Source organism: Oncorhynchus keta, chromosome 1, assembly GCF_023373465.1.
Source record: "Oncorhynchus keta strain PuntledgeMale-10-30-2019 chromosome 1, Oket_V2, whole genome shotgun sequence".
Lineage (NCBI taxonomy): Eukaryota > Metazoa > Chordata > Actinopteri > Salmoniformes > Salmonidae > Oncorhynchus > Oncorhynchus keta.
In genome coordinates, this window is record NC_068421.1 from 94,759,576 (window position 1) to 94,778,059 (window position 18,484).

The window sequence follows — 18,484 nt, forward strand, 5'->3', positions numbered from 1 at the left end:
GGAGGGAGGGAGGGTAGGAGGGAGGGTGTGAGGGAGGGAGGGTGTGAGGGAGGGAGGGAGGGAGGGAGGGAGGGAGGGAGGGAGGGTAGGAGGTAGGAGGGAGGGAGGGTAGGAGGGAGGGAGGGAGGGTAGGAGGGTGTGAGGGAGGGTAGGAGGGAGGGTAGGAGGGAGGGAGGGAGGGTAGGAGGGAGGGAGGGTAGGAGGAAGGGTAGGAGGGAGGGAGGGTAGGGTAGGGAGGGAGGGGGTGTGAGGGAGGGTAGGAGGGAGGGTAGGAGGGAGGGAGGGAGGGAGGGAGGGAGGGTAGGAGGTAGGAGGGAGGGAGGGAGGGTAGGAGGGAGGGTAGGAGGGAGGGAGGGTAGGAGGGAGGGAGGGTAGGAGGGAGGGTGTGAGGGAGGGTAGGAGGGAGGGTGTGAGGGAGGGAGGGGTGTGAGGGAGGGTGTGAGGGAGGGTGTGAGGGAGGGAGGGAGGGTGTGAGGAGAGGAGGGTGTGAGGAGAGGAGGGTGTGTGTTCCTGCGTCTGTCTCACATTCACGGCTAAGTATCAGAAGAGTAACTTCCCTAATTCGTCATTCACATTGATGACGGGAGGTAAAAAATGTAGCAGATCGGTGATACTTGTCTGTCAGCGGTAGACTCAGACTTTTCCCCCTAGCCTGTGTGTCAGATCCGCAACAGGCAAGATGAGTATCAATGGCTATAAAATAACCTACTGTCAAAACTGTTTTTAAATGCTGAACTGTAAATGTAGAAAAACAAAAGCAAGGAACTTTTTGTTGGATTGTCAATTTAAAAAAAGTTTAAACTGAACTTTCAAAAAACATATTAAAACGTTGACTCCGTTTGTTTATGATTATTTATTAAATATTTGTCCAAACAATTACATAAGACATTTCTTATTGTAGAATAAAAACAATCACCACGCTGCCGCCTGTAAAAACAGGTCATGTGTGCCAAATATGGTCTTTACATCATCACGTTCAAAACAATGCGCGCGTGGAGTTGTGGGCTGAGTTCAGCCCCATTACATCACTGTGAACCATAAAAGCTCATTGACACACTCACCAGAGTAGAACACTGTGGGACAGCTATTACCTCTTCGACATAGTGAAACTCACTGCTGTTGAGTTCTTCTGCCCTGGACTGGACTGGACTCTCTCTCTCTCTCTCTCTCTCTCTCTCTCTCTCTCTCTCTCTGTCTCTCTGTCTCTCTGTCTCTGGATACCCTTACCCTTACCCTTCACAGCAGAAGGAGATTTGTGTCAAAGATATGAAGAAACCAACATCTGTGTTTAGCAATATAAAGGTACGTCGTTTGGTATTATTTATCATTCATGTTACTGTCATTTATTATTGGAGACATTTTGGGGGTATCATTAATAATCATTTATTATTGGAGACATTTTGGGGGTATCATTAATAATCATTTATTATTGGAGACATTTTGGGGGTATCATTAATAATCATTTATTATTGGAGACATTTTGGGGGTATCATTAATAATCATTTATTATTGGAGACATTTTGGGGGTATCATTAATAATCATTTATTATTGGAGACATTTTGGGGGTATCATTAATAATCATTTATTATTGGGGCTATCTTCTCCAGCACATAAAATATCTCTGATTTGGTAATAGCAACGTTTGATACCATACAGCCCTGCTCAGGTGACACTGAGCAGGAAGCTTGATCACCCATCTCCTTCATTACTCATTCTGGGTACTGATACATACTTCATTTCATCGTCAACCTTGTTTTGTCCGAATGATCAACGTGGCTAATGAAAATACACGTGTCTTCAGTGGATATATATATATATATCAGTAGGCTATAGATATATAGCCTGCCCTGTACCGTGAGATTGTGAACCTACATTCCTCTAGACATAATACACACTGTATGTAGTTGCCTAAGGCTACAGATCCTCACCATGTTACTAGAGCAGTCTGTTATGTTTAAAAAATAAAAAAAACGCTAGAAGTTTATTCTAAAGACTAATGACGTCACACAGCTATGTTAGCCACCTAACCTATCCTAGCCACACCTGGATGTTTCAGTGTTGCATGTTTGCCCGGGGTGGAATAGTGTACCTTGCACCGCTTCAGTTGTCATTGTAGCAACAAATATTAGTGAAATGTCTTTTCCTCCCTTTGTTTGGCCTGTTTGACATAATATAGTTCATTACCCATCCTACCCTGGGGTGGGGTGGGGGGTCTTTATCTTAATGAATGGGACGGATGTCACGTCTGCTCTCACCAGTTTTTTTGTGTGTTTTTTTTTAGATGTAGTCTATTCTTAGTCATTTTGTCAAAAAAATATATTATTAAGTCTTAGTCACATTTTTTTCTGTTCATTTTAAATAATGATTTAGTTTTTAGTTATTGTCAAAATGATGAAAACACTGGGCCTTTCTAGTCACATCACATTTGTATTGCCTCGTTAACCTACAGTAAACATTAATCACTGACTTCCATGTGCACAAACATACAGAACTTGAGAGAGAGAGAGAGAGACAGACAGAGAGACACAGAGAGAGAGAGAGAGAGAGAGAGAGAGAGAGAGAGAGAGAGAGAGAGAGAGAGAGAGACACACAGAGAGACACAGAGAGAGAGAGACAGAGAGAGAGAGAAACAGAGAGACAGAGACAGAGAGAGAGACAAACAGAGAGAGACAAAGAGAGAGAGACAAGAGAGAGCAGAGAGAGACAGACAGAGACAGACAGAGAGAGACAGAGAGAGAGAGACAGACAGAGCATGACAGACAGACCACCCATACGTAGAATGTATGCACACATGACTTTGACAGACAGAGAGAGAGAGAAACAGAGAGAGAGGAGAGAGACAGAGAGAGAGAGAGAGACCGAGAGAGACAGAGAGAGAGACAGAGAGAGACACAGACAGAGAGAGACAGAGAGAGAGAGAGAGAGAGAGAGAGAGAGATGATGGCACAACATTCTGCCAAAGTTGTAGAGCATGGCGTTTGTAACGCCATCTCTTGATCCGGGACCACCCATATGTAGAATGTATGCACACATGACTTTGGTAAAAGCGTCTGCCTAAATGGCATATATTATTATTAAATAGACAGAGAGAAGAGAAACAGAGAGAGAGGGAGAGAGAGGGGAGAGACAGAGAGAGACAGAGAGAGACAGAGAGAGACAGAGAGAGACACAGAGAGAGACAGAGACAGAGAGAGAGAGAGTCAGAGAGAGAGAGAGAGACAGAGAGAGAGAGAGAGAGAGAATCACCAGATGATGGCACAAAGTATTGCCAAAGTCGTATGGGTTGCACCTCCATCTCTTGGTCGCGTCATTGACATTGTTATCAACGTTCCACAGTCGCTTCAGCCTGAAGTCCAGAAATAGAGCGGGAGGTAATGACCGAGCGGGAGGTAATGACCGAGCGGGAGGTAATGACCGAGCGGGAGCTAATGACCGAGCGGGAGCTAATGACCGAGCGGGAGCTAATGACCGAGCGGGAGGTAATGACCGAGCGGGAGGTAATGACCGAGCGGGAGGTAATGACCGAGCGGGAGGTAATGACCGAGCGGGAGGTAATGACCGAGCGGGAGGTAATGACCGAGCGGGAGGTAATGACCGAGCGGGAGCTAATGACCGAGCGGGAGGTAATGACCGAGCGGGAGGTAATGACCGAGCGGGCTGCAGTGTTCTGGATAAGTTGCTAGAGACGCCCAGCCCTGAGAGCTGATAAGTTGCAAGGGGTTTGATGGCATGTTGTCCAGGGGCACTACAAGGTTCTTTGCATTCTGGGACAGCGTGAAGTTGTCAACCGTGACGGAGAGGTCTTGGAGCGGGCAGGCCTTCTCTAGGAGGAAGAGCAGCTCCGTCTTGTCGAGGTTGAGCTTGAGGTGGTGGGCCGACATCCAAACTGAGATATCTGCCAGGCACTCAGAGATGCGTGTCGCCGCCTGGGTGTCAGAAGCAGGAAAAGGAGAAAAGTAGTTAAGTGTCACCCACATAGCAATGATAGGAGAGACCATGTGAGGATATGACGTTCTAAAACGTTGTGTCCTGCTGAACTCGCCCCAGGTTTTGGTGTAAAGAGAGATGAGGAGAGGGCCTAGAACCGAGCCCTGGGGGACACCAGTAGTGAGAGTACATGTGCAGACACAGACCCTCTCCATTCCTCTCTTTCCTTCCTCCAATAACTCGGCAGAACCGTCTTTGTTTCGGCGACGGTCTTAGTTTTGATGACAAGACCGCTGCTGACACTGATTACCAAAACCACAACTGTCAAAAATTGCCCCGCCCCTTTATCCTGGTTGACGTGTCAATAATCAGCTGCAAGATATGAGCAGTCAGCAGTTCACACAGCAAGTAGGCTGCAGGGAAGACAGTCAGCACTTAAAGTAGCTGGCCTTAGCTAACAAGCAAAACGTTCTCGAACGTTGCAGATAGAAATGTCACGAATAGAGCCGACATCGTTCCTTATTCAACATGTCACAGAGGCGTGTTTGTTCTACATAGCATATTTCTACCTGAACGTTCTGAAACGTTGTGTCCTGCTTTACTCGCCCCAGGTTGCAGGGGCGGAGCCTGTCTGTCAACCTGTTGGTGTAGGCGGAGCTGGGGCGGAGCCTGTCTGCCAACTAGTTGTTGTAGGCGGAGCTGGGGCAGAGCCTGTCTGTCAACCAGTTGGTGTAGGCGGAGCTGGGGCGGAGCCTGTCTGCCAACCAGCTGGTGTTGGCTGAGCTGGGGCAGAGCCTGTCTGCCAACCAGCTGGTGTTGGCTGAGCTGGGGCGGAGCCTGTCTGCCAACCAGCTGGTGTAGGCGGAGCTTGGGCGGAGCCTGTCTGCCAACCAGCTGGTGTTGGCTGAGCTGTGTGTGTCGCGTCCTTCCCACTTCCTGAACAGAACTGCATCTGTGCTGCTAATATTAATTGTAATATTAATATTAATTGTGCTGCCAATATTACTTATCCCTGAAAAACTTTCATTCTCTCCAAAAAACTCTTGTCCAGTCCACTTAATAGTCAGCATTTTGTCAGAGATATGTTATTTTTTAGGGGGTAGATCAGCTTTAATAATGCAGATAGATTGTGGCTTCAATCAATGTAATTGTCTGCATAATTTCTAATCCCCCATATACAGTGGGGCAAGAAAAGTATTTAGTCAGCCACCAATTGTGCAAGTTCTCCCATTTCAAAAGATGAGAGAGGCCTGTAATTTTCATCATAGGTACACTTTCAACTATGACAGACAAAATGAGGGAAAAAATACAGAAAATCACATTGTAGGATTTTTAAGGATTGTTTTTGCATTTTTTGTGGAAAGTAAGTATTTGGTCACCTACAAACAAGCAAGTGTCCTCCACTCGTTACCTGTATTAATGACACCTGTTTGAACTTGTTATCAGTATAAAAGACACATGTCCACAACCTCAAACAGTCACACTCCAAACTCCACTATGGCCAAGAAAAAAGAGCTGTCAAAGGACACCAGAAACAAAATTGTAGACCTGCACCAGGCTGGCAAGACTGAATCTGCAATAGGTAAGCAGCTTGGTTTGAAGAAATCAACTGTGGGAGCAATTATTAGGAAATGGAAGACATACAAGTCCACTGATAATCTCCCGCGATCTGGGGCTCCATGCAAGATCTCACCCCGTGGGATCAAAATGATCACAAGAACGGTGAGCAAAAATCTCAGAACCACATGGGGGGACCTAGTGAATGACCTGCAGAGAGCTGGGACAAAAGTAACAAAGCCTACCATCAGTAACACACTACGCCGCCAGGGACTTAAACCCTGCAGTGCCAGACGTGTCCCCCTGCTTAAGTCAGTACATGTCCAGGCCCATCTGAAGTTTGCTAGAGAGCATTTGGATGATCCAGAAGAAGATTGAGAGAATGTCATATGGTCAGAGGTAACCAAAATATAACTTTTTGGTAAAAACTCAACTCGTCGTGTTTGGAGGACAAAGAATGCTGACTTGCATCCAAAGAACACCATACTTACTGTGAAGCATGGGGTGGAAACATCATGCTTTGGGGCTGTTTTTCTTTAAAGGGACCAGGACGACTGATCCGTGTAAAGGAAAGATTGAATGGGGCCATGTATCGTGAGATTTTGAGTGAAAACCTCCTTCCATCAGCAAGGGCATTGAAGATGAAACGTGGCTGGGTCTTTCAGCATGACAATGATCCCAAACACACCGCCCGGGAAACAAAGGAGTGGCTTCGTAAGAAGCATTTCAAGGTCCTGGAGTGGCCTGGCCAGTCTCCAGATCTCAACCCCATAGAAAATCTTTGGAGGGAGTTGAAAGTCCGTGTTGCCCAGCAACAGCCCCAAAACATCACTGCTCTAGAGGAGATCTGCATGGAGGAATGGGCCAAAATACCAGCAACAGTGTGTGAAAACCTTGTGGAGACTTACAGAAAACGTTTGACCTCTGTCATTGCCAACAAAGGGTATATAACAAAGTATTGAGATAAACTTTTGTCATTGACCAAAGACTTATTTTCCACCATAATTTGCAAATAAATTCATTAAAAATAGTTGAAGTGTACCTATGATGAAAATGACAGGCCTCTCTCATCTTTTTTAAGTGGGAGAACTTGCACAATTGGTGGCTGACTAAATACTTTTTGCCCCACTGTACATATTTTCCATTATTATTTCCCCTAAACCTACTGCCCTAATTGGAATGAACTAATGGAAAACAACAATTAGGCTTCTTCTTGCAACTCATACATTACAAGTCGGAAGTTTACATGCACATTAGCCAAATACATTTAAACTCAGTTGTTCACAATTCCTGCCATTTAAATCCTAGTAAAAATGCTCTGTCTTAAGTCAGTTAGATCACCATTTTATTTTAAGATTGTGAAATGTCAGAATAATAGTAGATTTATTTCAGCTTTTATTTCTTTCATCACATTCCCAGTGGGAAGGAAGTTTACATACACTCAATTAGTATTTGGTAGCATTGCCTTTAAATGGTTTAACTTGGGTCAAACGTTTCGAGTAGCCTTCCACAAGCTTCCAACAATAAGTTGGGTGAATTTTGGCCCATTCCTCCTGACAGAGCTGGTGTAACCGAGTCAGGTTTGTAGGCCTCCTTGTACACACACGCTTTTTCAGTTCTGCCCACAACTTTTCTATATGTTTCAGGTCAGGGCTTTGTGATGGCCACTCCAATTCCTTGACTTTGTTGTAATTAAACCATTTTGCCACAACTTTGGAAGTATGCTTGGGGTCATTGTCCATTTGGAAGACCCATTTGGAAGTATGCTTGGGGTCATTGTCCATTTGGAAGACCCATTTGGAAGTATGCTTGGGGTCATTGTCCATTTGGAAGACCCATTTGGAAGTGTGCTTGGGGTCATTGTCCATTTGGAAGACCCATTTGGAAGTATGCTTGGGGTCATTGTCCATTTGGAAGACCCATTTGGAAGTATGCTTGGGGTCATTGTCCATTTGGAAGACCCATTTGCGTCCAAGCTTTAACTTCCTGACTGATGTCTTGAGATGTTCCTTCAATATATCCACATAATGTTCCTTCCTCATGATGCCATCTATTTTGTGAAGTGCGCCAGTCCCTCCGATGATGCTGTAAACACCCCCACAACATGATGCTGCCACTCCCATGCTTCACTGTTGGGATGGTGTTCTTCAACTTGCAGGCCTCCCCTTTTTCCTCCAAACATAACAATGGTCATTATGGGCAAACAGTTCCATTTCCACCAGAGGACATTTCTCCAAAAGTACCATCTTTGTCCTCATGTGCAGGACTGCCTTACAACTGTCAGTCTGTCTTTTTTATGGCGGTTTTAGAGCAGTGGCTTCTTCCTTGCTGGCGGCCTTTCAGGTTATGTTGATATAGGACTCGTTTACTGTGGATATAGATACTATAGATACTTTTGTACCTGTTTCCTCCAGCATCTTCACAAGGTCCTTTGCTTTTTGTTCTGGGATTGATTTGCACTTCTCCACACCAATGTCGTTCATCTCTAGGAGACAAAAGCAGGGACGTCTCCTTTCTGAGTGATAGGACGGCAGCGTGGTCCCATGGGGTTTATTCTTGTGTACTATTGTTTGTACAGATGAATGTGGTACCTTCAGGCATTTGGAAATTGCTCCCATTGAACAAGATGAAACAGACTTGTGGAGGTCTGCAATTCTACAAAAAAGATCTTGGCTGATTTCGTTTTTGATTTTCCCATGTCAAACAAAGAGGCAATGAGTTTGAAGGTAGGCCTTGAAATACATCCACAGGTACACCTCCAACTTGCCAAAACATAGTTTGTTAACAAGAAATTTGTGGAGTGGTTGAAAACTAGTTTTAATTGACTCCAACCCCTAAGTGGATGTAATCTTTCGACTTCAACTGTAAATACTTAACTCAGAAAAACGTCCTCTCACTGTCAACTGCATTTATTTTCCGCAAACTCAACATGTGTAAATATTTGTATGAACATAACAAAATGTAATAACTGAGACATAAACTGAACAAGTTCCACAGACATGTGACTAACAGAAATGGAATAATGTATCCCTGAACAAAGGGTGGGTCAAAACCAAAAGTAGCAGTCAGTATCCAATGGCCACCAGCTGCATTAAGTACTGCAGTGCATCTCCTCCTCATGGACTGCACCAGATTTTCAAGTTCATGCTGTGAGATGTTACCCCACTCTTCCACCAAGGCACCTGCAAGTTCCCCCTTGTAGACATTTCTGGGGGAATGGCCCTAGCCCTCACCCTCCGATCCAACAGGTCCCAGACGTGCTCAACGGGATTGAGATCCGGGCTCTTCGCTGGCCATGGCAGAACACTGACATTCCTGTCTTGCAGAAAATCATGCACAGAATGAGCAGTATGGCTGGTGGCATTGTCATGCTGGAGGGTCATGTCAGGATGAGCCTGCAGGAAGCGTACCACATGAGGGAGGAGGATATCTTCCCTGTAACGCACAGCGTTGAGAATGCCTGCGATGACAACAAGCTCAGTCTGATAATATTGTGACACACCACCCCAGACCATGACGGACCCTCCACCTCCAAATCGATCCCGCTCCAGAGTACAGGCCTCGGTGTAATGCTCATTCCTTCAACGATAAGTGTGAATCCGACCATCACCCTTGGTGAGACAAAACAGCGACTCGTCAGTGAAGAGCACTTTTTACCAGTCCTGTCTGGTCCAGCGACGGTGGGTTTGTGCCCATAGACGACGCTGTTGCCGGTGATGTCTGGTGAGGACCTGCCTTTACAACAGGCCTACAAGCCCTCAGTCCAGCCTCTCTCAGCCTATTGCGAACAGTCTGAGCACTGATGGAGGGATTGTGCGTTCCTGGTGTAACTTGGGCAGTTGTTGTTGCCATCCTGTACCTGTCCCGCAGGTGTGATATTCGGATGTACTTATCCTGTGCAGGTGTTGTTACATGTGGTCTGCCACTGCGAGGGCGATCAGCTGTCCATCCTGTCTCCCTGTAGCCCTGTCTTAGGCGTCTCACTGTACAGACATTGAAATGTATTGCCTGGCCACACCTGATGCCTCCTTGCAGCATGCCTAAGGCACGTTCACGCAGATGAGCAGGGACCCTGGGGATCTTTCTTTTGGTGTTTTTCAGAGTCAGTAGAAAGGCCTCTTTAGTGTCCTAAGTTTTCATAACTGTGACCTTAATTGCCTACCGTCTGTAAGCTGTTCGTGTCTTAACTACCGTTCCACAGGTGCATGTTTATTAATTGTTTATGGTTCATTGAACAAGCATGAGAAACAGTGTTTAAATCCTTTTGCAATGAAGATCTGTGAAGTTATTTGGATTTTTATGAATTGTCTTTGAAAGACAGGGAACTGAAGAAGGGACGTTTCTGTTTTTGCTGAGTTTATTTACATTTTACAGACAGTATATATTACATTATGTTTGTTATTAGGCCCCGCCTTTGCCTACCCCCAACCCCTCCCATCTATCTCTGAACACCATCCAGTCCCACCATCCAGTCCCACCCTTGTAACAGGCTACAGTATTTACTCTAACAGGCTACAGTATTTACTCTGTAGCAGGCTACAGTATTTACTCTGTTGGAGGCTACTGTATTTACTCTAACAGGCTACATTATTTACTCTAACAGGCTACAGTATTTACTCTGTAGCAGGCTACAGTATTTACTCTAACAGGCTACAGTATTTAATATGTAGCAGGCTACAGTATTTGCTCTATAGCAGGCTACAGTATTTACTCTAACAGGCTACAGTATTTACTCTGTAGCAGGCTACAGTATTTACTCTGTAGCAGGCTACAGTATTTACTCTGTAGCAGGCTACTGTATTTACTCTAACAGGCTACATTATTTACTCTAACAGGCTACAGTATTTACTCTGTAGCAGGCTACAGTATTTACTCTAACAGGCTACAGTATTTACTCTGTAGCAGGCTACAGTATTTACTCTAACAGGCTACACTATTTACTCTGTAACAGGCTACAGTATTTACTCTGTAGCAGGCTACAGTATTTACTCTGTAGCAGGCTACAGTATTTACTCTGTAGCAGGCTACAGTATTTACTCTGTAGCAGGCTACAGTATTTACTCTAACAGGCTACAGTATTTACTCTAACAGGCTACAGTATTTACTCTAACAGGCTACAGTATTTACTCTGTAGCAGGCTACAGTATTTACTCTAACAGGCTACAGTATTTACTCTGTAGCAGGCTACAGCATTTACTCTGTAGCAGGCTACAGTATTTACTCTGTAGCAGGCTACAGTATTTACTCTGTAGCAGGCTACAGTATTTACTCTAACAGGCTACAGTATTTACTCTAACAGGCTACAGTATTTACTCTGTAGCAGGCTACAGTATTTACTCTGTAGCAGGCTACAGTATTTACTCTAACAGGCTACAGTATTTACTCTAACAGGCTACAGTAGTTACTCTAACAGGCTACAGTATTTACTCTGTAGCAGGCTACAGTATATTTACTCTAACTCTGCTACAGTATTTACTCTGTAGCAGGCTACAGTATTTACTCTGTAGCAGGCTACAGTATTTACTCTGTAGCAGGCTACAGTATTTACTCTAACAGGCTACAGTATTTACTCTAACAGGCTACAGTATTTACTCTCTAACAGGCTACAGTATTTACTCTAACAGGCTACAGTATTTACTCTGTAACAGGCTGCAGTAGTTACTCTGTACACTAATCCCAGGATAGATTAACCCTAAAGGCTCTTGTTTTGAGCCAGATACTTTAATCAAAGAGTTCATATAAATTGATCCTCCTATTGAGTTGCAGCGGATAAATAATTCCCTTTAATAAATAAGAGGAACGTACAGATGGAGACGTTTACAACACCAGAGTTCATTGCAACTCACTGCATTTGACAAGCCATAGATTTGACAGTGAATGTGCTGTGCTGACTGATAAAACTAGTAATGTATCTGTAATATTTGGGTTGAGTGGATATTTCCCGTAAATCAACTCATCATTTCTAATCTGGAGCGTGTTGGCTAGAGACAGTATTGGGTAGTTTTACAACCTGTCACTGTGAATGAGCTGTGTGTGTTGTTACAATGTAAATGATCCCTCTGAGAAAGAGGTGGCTGGGAGAAGGACTGTCAGAGTCTGTCCAAAACCATGTTGCATCCAAATACACTCGAGTCTGTGTGTTGTTTTCCACAGGGCACAAGGTAGGACTGGGGTTGGGCACAAGGTAGGACTGGGGTTGGGCACAGGGTAGGACTGGGGTTGGGCACAGGGTAGGACTGGGGTTGGGCACAAGGTAGGACTGGGGTTGGGCACAGGGTAGGACTGGGGTTGGGCACAGGGTAGGACTGGGGTTGGGCACAAGGTAGGACTGGGGTTGGGCACAAGGTAGGACTGGGGTTGGGCACAGGGTAGGACTGGGGTTGGGCACAAGGTAGGACTGGGGTTGGGCACAGGGTAGGACTGGGGTTGGGCACAGGGCACAGGGTAGGACTGGGGTTGGGCACAGGGTAGGACTGGGGTTGGGCACAGGGTAGGACTGGGGTTGGGCACAGGGTAGGACAGGGGTTGGGCACAGGGCACAGGGTAGGACTGGGGTTGGGCACAGGGCACAGGGTAGGACTGGGGTTGAGCACAGGGTAGGACTGGGGTTGGTCTGGGTTACAGGGTAGGACTGGGGTTGGGCACAGGGCACAGGGTAGGACTGGGGTTGGGCACAGGGCACAGGGTAGGACTGGGGTTGGTCACAGGGCACAGGGTAGGACTGGGGTTGGGCACAGGGTAGGACTGGGGTTGGGCGCAGGGTAGGACTGGGGTTGGGCACAGGGTAGGACTGGGGTTGGTCACAGGTTACAGGGTAGGACTGGGGTTGGTCACAGGTTACAGGGTAGGACTGGGGTTGGGCACAGGGTAGGACTGGGGTTGGGCACAGTGTAGGACTGGGGTTGGGCACAGGTTACAGGGTAGGACTGGGGTTGGTCACAGGTTACAGGGTAGGACTGGGGTTGGTCACAGGGCACAGGGTAGGACTGGGGTTGGTCACAGGGCACAGGGTAGGACTGGGGTTGATCACAGGGTACAGGGTAGGACTGGGGTTGGTCACAGGGTACAGGGTAGGACTGGGGTTGGTCACAGGGCACAGGGTAGGACTGGGGTAGGTCACAGGGCACAGGGTAGGACTGGGTTGATCACAGGTTACAGGGTAGGACTGGGTTTGGTCACAGGGCACAGGGTAGGACTGGGGTAGGTCACAGGGCACAGGGTAGGACTGGGGTTGGTCACAGGGTACAGGGTAGGACTGGGTTTGGGCACAGGGTAGGACTGCGGTAGGTCACAGTGTACAGGGTAGGACTGCGGTAGGTCACAGTGTACAGGGTAGGACTGCGGTAGGTCACAGTGTACAGGGTAGGATTGCGGTAGGTCACAGTGTACAGGGTAGGACTGCGTTAGGTCACAGGTTACAGGGTGGGATTGCGGTAGATTACAGGGTAGGACTGCAATAGATAACAGTGTACAGGGTAGGACTGCGGTAGGTTACAGGGCACAGGGTAGGACTGCGGTAGGTCACAGTGTACAGGGTAGGACTGCGGTAGGTCACAGTGTACAGGGTAGGACTGCGTTAGGTTACAGGTTACAGGGTGGGATTGCGGTAGGTTACAGTGTACAGGGTAGGATTGCGGTAGGTCACAGGTTACAGGGTAGGACTGCGGTAGGTCACAGGTTACAGGGTAGGACTGCGGTAGGTCACAGTGTACAGGGTAGGACTGCGGTAGGTCACAGTGTACAGGGTAGGATTGCGGTAGGTCACAGTGTACAGGGTAGGACTGCGGTAGGTCACAGTGTACAGGGTAGGACTGCGGTAGGTTACAGGGTACAGGGTAGGACTGCGGTAGGTCACAGTGTACAGGGTAGGACTGCGGTAGGTTACAGGGCATAGGGTAGGACTGCGGTAGGTCGCAGTGTACAGGGTGGGATTGCGGTAGGTCCATTTAGATACAGATTTGTGCTGCAGATTGCAAATCCTGAACCTCTCCTCCATCCCTATGGTACATGTTATATCACAACACACACACACCCAAACCACGTTGTCCAGCTCCAACCCCAGATGTGTACAGCAGAAAAGGTGTGTGTTGTGAGTGATTACGCTGTGCTCTATCAGTGTGTGGGCATGTCAGTTCTTGCGTGCTGGTAGCAGTAACCAGGTCGTCTGTCAGTGTTGTTGAGTCGTCGTGCGTCTGTATGACGCAGCGTAGCAGTGATAGATACGGTGTGATTACTCTTCATGTGCTGGTAGCATTGGGATCCCTTCCAATTAACAGTGGCTCACGTATCTTACCGTAATTGTAGGCTGTGAAATCACAGATGAACACAACACACTGACACACCATTTCCTACAGCGTAGATATTTCCTCTCTGTATCACTCAGCCTAGATACTCTGTATCACTCAGCCTGGATACTGCCTCTCTGTATCACTCAGCCTGGATACTGCCTCCCTGTATCACTCAGCCTAGATACTCTGTATCACTCAGCCTGGATACTGCCTCCTTGTATCACTCAGCCTAGATACTCTGTATCACTCAGCCTGGATACTGCCTCCCTGTATCACTCAGCCTGGATACTCTGTATCACTCAGCCTAGATACTCTGTATCACTAAGCCTAGATACTCTGTATCACTCAGCCTGGATACTGCCTCCTTGTATCACTCAGCCTAGATACTCTGTATCACTCAGCCTGGATACTGCCTCCCTGTATCACTCAGCCTGGATACTCTGTATCACTCAGCCTGGATACTCTGTATCACTCAGCCTGGATACTGCCTCCCTGTATCACTCAGCCTGGATACTGCCTCCCTGTATCACTCAGCCTGGATACTGCCTCCTTGTATCACTCAGCCTGGATACTGCCTCCCTGTATCACTCAGCCTAGATACTGCCTCTCTGTATCACTCAGCCTAGATAATCTGTAAAAGCACGGTGGCCTGGATACTGCCTCCTAGTATCAAAAGCCTGGATACTGCCTCCTGTATCGCTCAGCCTGGATACTGCCTCTCTGTATCACTCAGCCTGGATACTGCCTCCTGTATCACTCAGCCTAGATACTCTGTATCACTCAGCCTAGATACTCTGTATCACTCAGCCTGGATACTGCCTCCTTGTATCACTAGCCTAGAACAGTTGAAACTGGAGCTGTATCACTCAGCCTGGGGATACTGCCTCCTGTATCACTAGCCTGGATACTCTGTATCAGGTCAGCCTGGAAACTGGAGTAATCTGTATCACTCAGCCTGGATACTGCCTCCCTGTATCACTCAGCCTGGATACTGCCTCCCTGTATCGCTCAGCCTGGATACTGCCTCCTTGTATCACTCAGCCTGGATACTGCCTCCCTGTATCACTCAGCCTAGATACTCTGTATCACTCAGCCTGGATACTGCCTCCCTGTATCACTCAGCCTGGATACTGCCTCCTTGTATCACTCAGCCTAGATACTCTGTATCACTCAGCCTGGATACTGCCTCCCTGTATCACTCAGCCTGGATACTCTGTATCACTCCAGCCTGGATACTGCCTCCCTGTATCACTCAGCCTGGATATTTCCTCTCTGTATCACTCAGCCTGGATACTCTGTATCACTCAGCCTAGATATTTCCTCTCTTGTATCACTCAGCCTGGATACTGCCTCCCTGTATCACTCAGCCTGGATACTGCCTCCCTGTATCACTCAGCCGAGATACTCTGTATCACTCAGCCTGGATACTGCCTCCCTGTATCACTCAGCCTGAGATACTCTGTATCACTCAGCCTGGATACTGCCTCCCTGTATCACTCAGCCGAGATACTCTGTATCACTCAGCCTGGATACTGCCTCCTGTATCACTCAGCCTAGATACTCTGTATCACTCAGCCTGATACTGCCTCTCTGTATCCTCAGCCTGGATATTTCCTCCTGTATCACTCAGCCTAGATACTCTGTATCACTCAGCCTGGATACTCTATCACTCAGCCTGGATACTGCCTCCTGTATCACTCAGCCTAGATACTCTGTATCACTCAGCCTGGATACTGCCTCCTGTATCACTCAGCCTGGATACTGCCTCCCTGTATCACTCAGCCTGGATACTGCCTCCCTGTATCACTCAGCCTGGATACTGCCTCCTGTATCACTCAGCCTGGATACTGCCTCCTTGTATCACTCAGCCTGGATACTGCCTCCCTGTATCACTCAGCCTAGATACTCTGTATCCACTCAGCCTGGATACTGCCTCCCTGTATCACTCAGCCTGGATACTGCCTCCTGTATCACTCAGCCTAGATACTCTGTATCACTCAGCCTGGATACTGCCTCCCTGTATCACTCAGCCGAGATACTCTGTATCACTCAGCCTGGATACTGCCTCCTGTATCACTCAGCCTGATATTTCCTCTCTGTATCACTCAGCCTGGATACTCTGTATCACTCAGCCTAGATATTTCCTCTCTGTATCGCTCAGCCTGGATACCTGTATCACTCAGCCTGGATACTGCCTCCCTGTATCACTCAGCCGAGATACTCTGTATCACTCAGCCTGGATACTGCCTCCCTGTATCACTCAGCCTAGATACTCTGTATCACTCAGCCTGGATACTGCCTCTCTGTATAACTCAGCCTAGATACTCTGTATCACTCAGCCTGGATACTGCCTCCCTGTATCACTCAGCCTAGATACTGCCTCCCTGTATCACTCAGCCGAGATACTCTGTATCACTCAGCCTGGATACTGCCTCCCTGTATAACTCAGCCTAGATACTCTGTATCACTCAGCCTGGATACTGCCTCCCTGTATAACTCAGCCTAGATACTCTGTATCACTCAGCCTGGATACTGCCTCCCTGTATCACTCAGCCTAGATACTCTGTATCACTCAGCCTGGATACTACCTCCCTGTATCACTCAGCCTAGATACTGCCTTCCTGTACCACTCAGCCTAGATACTCTGTATCACTCAGCCTAGAAACTCTGTATCACTCAGCCTGGATACTGCCTCCCTGTATCACTCAGCCTAGATACTGCCTCTCTGTATCACTCAGTCTGGATACTGCCTCCCTGTATCACTCAGCCTGGATACTGCCTCTCTGTATCACTCAGCCTAGATACTGCCTCCTGTACCACTCAGCCTAGATACTCTGTATGACTCAGCCTAGAAACTCTGTATCACTCAGCCTGGATACTGCCTCCCTGTATCACTCAGCCTGGATACTGCCTCCCTGTACCACTCAGCCTAGATACTCTGTATCACTCAGCCTAGATACTCTGTATCACTCAGCCTGGATACTGCCTCTCTGTATCACTCAGCCTAGATACTCTGTATCACTCAGCCTGGATACTGCCTCCCTGTATCACTCAGCCTAGATACTGCCTCCCTGTATCACTCAGTCTAGATACTGCCTCCCTGTATCACTCAGCCTAGATACTCTCTATCACTCAGCCTGGATACTGCCTCTTTATCACTCAGCCTGATACTGCCTCCGTGTATCACTCAGTCTAGATACTGCCTCCTGTATCACTCAGCCTAGATACTCTGTATCACTCAGCCTAGATACTGCCTCCCTGTATCACTCATCCTAGATACTGCCTCTTTATCACTCAGCCTAGATACTGTCTCCGTGTACCTCTCAGCCTAGATACTGCCTCCGTGTATCACTCAGCCTAGATACTGCCTCCGTGTATCACTCAGTCTAGATACTCTCTATCACTCAGCCTAGATACTGCCTCTCTGTACCACTCAGCCTAGATACTGCCTCTCTGTATCACTCAGCCTAGATACTCTGTATCACTCAGCCTAGATACTGCCTCTCTGTATAACTCAGCCTAGATACTCTGTATCACTCAGCCTAGATGCTGCCTCCCTGTATCACTCAGCCTAGATGCTGCCTCCCTGTATCACTCAGCCTAGATACTGCCTCTCTGTATCACTCAGCCTAGATACTCTGTATCACTCAGCCTAGATACTGCCTCTCTGTATAACTCAGCCTAGATACTCTGTATCACTCAGCCTAGATGCTGCCTCCCTGTATCACTCAGCCTAGATGCTGCCTCCTGTATCACTCAGCCTAGATACTGCCTCTCTGTATCCTCAGCCTAGATACTCTGTATCACTCAGCCTAGATGCTGCCTCCTGTATCACTCAGCCTAGATGCTGCCTCCTGTATCACTCAGCCTAGATGCTGCCTCCCTGTATCACTCAGCCTAGATACTGCCTCTCTGTATCACTCAGCCTATATGCTCTGTATCACTCAGCCTAGATACTGCCTCTCTGTATCACTCAGCCTAGATACTGCCTCCTGTATCACTCAGCCTAGATGCTGCCTCCCTGTATCACTCAGCCTAGATGCTGCCTCCCTGTATCACTCAGCCTAGATACTGCCTCTCTGTATCACTCAGCCTAGATACTCTGTATCACTCAGCCTAGATGCTGCCTCCCTGTATCACTCAGCCTAGATACTGCCTCTCTGTATCACTCAGCCTAGATACTGTCTCCGTGTATCACTCAGTTTCCAAACGCTTACTCTATACTGAAAGTGACCCTGTTCTCAGGCATAAGAGAAAAGTGGAAGTTTAGGGTTAATATATAAGAAGAAATGTTGTTTCACAAAAAAAAATAACATCTTTATAGGAAATAGTGTGTTCCTCTTTTCAGAAACCAGTATCAGAAACCTGATGCGTGAAACCCATACTGTTTACTCTGTAGAAAAGATGTATCAATGCTCAAAATTCATAGTAGACCTAATCACTCCTTCACATGCACTGTATGTAGCCACAACTATTTTAATTACAACAATGTTAAGGAAGGAATGTTAATTGATCAGAAGAATGTGCAAAATTGTTTTGTTGCAAAAAAATCTGTGACGTTCTAGCATCTCTGATAGAATCTATAAAGCCAGAACATTTGGCTACCTTTCTGACAGATGGACTTGGCCCTGGAAACTGAAGATAATATATTTTCTCTAAACTTTGCTTTAGTCGCATGAGTAAAAATGTGTTAAATCAAATTGAAACCTAG

The 18,484-nt window shown here is 47.1% G+C and overlaps 2 protein-coding genes and 1 pseudogene across 6 annotated transcripts in view; all 3 read left to right on the forward strand.

Annotated features, from left to right (window-relative positions):
- Nucleotides 1-18,484, forward strand: part of LOC118381460 (tyrosine-protein kinase RYK) — a 257,241-nt gene that overhangs the window by 157,170 nt on the left and 81,587 nt on the right. The gene's annotated exons all lie outside the window — the stretch shown is intronic.
- The window catches only part of LOC127908600 (solute carrier organic anion transporter family member 2A1-like), a 201,200-nt gene continuing 183,789 nt past the window's right edge, over nucleotides 1,074-18,484 (forward strand). The window contains exon 1 of the mRNA XM_052467267.1: nucleotides 1,074-1,151. The gene's annotated coding sequence lies outside the window, so the exon portion shown is untranslated. The remainder of the gene's footprint in view (nucleotides 1,152-18,484) is intronic.
- The window catches only part of LOC127931752 (solute carrier organic anion transporter family member 2A1-like), a 76,313-nt pseudogene continuing 58,978 nt past the window's right edge, over nucleotides 1,150-18,484 (forward strand).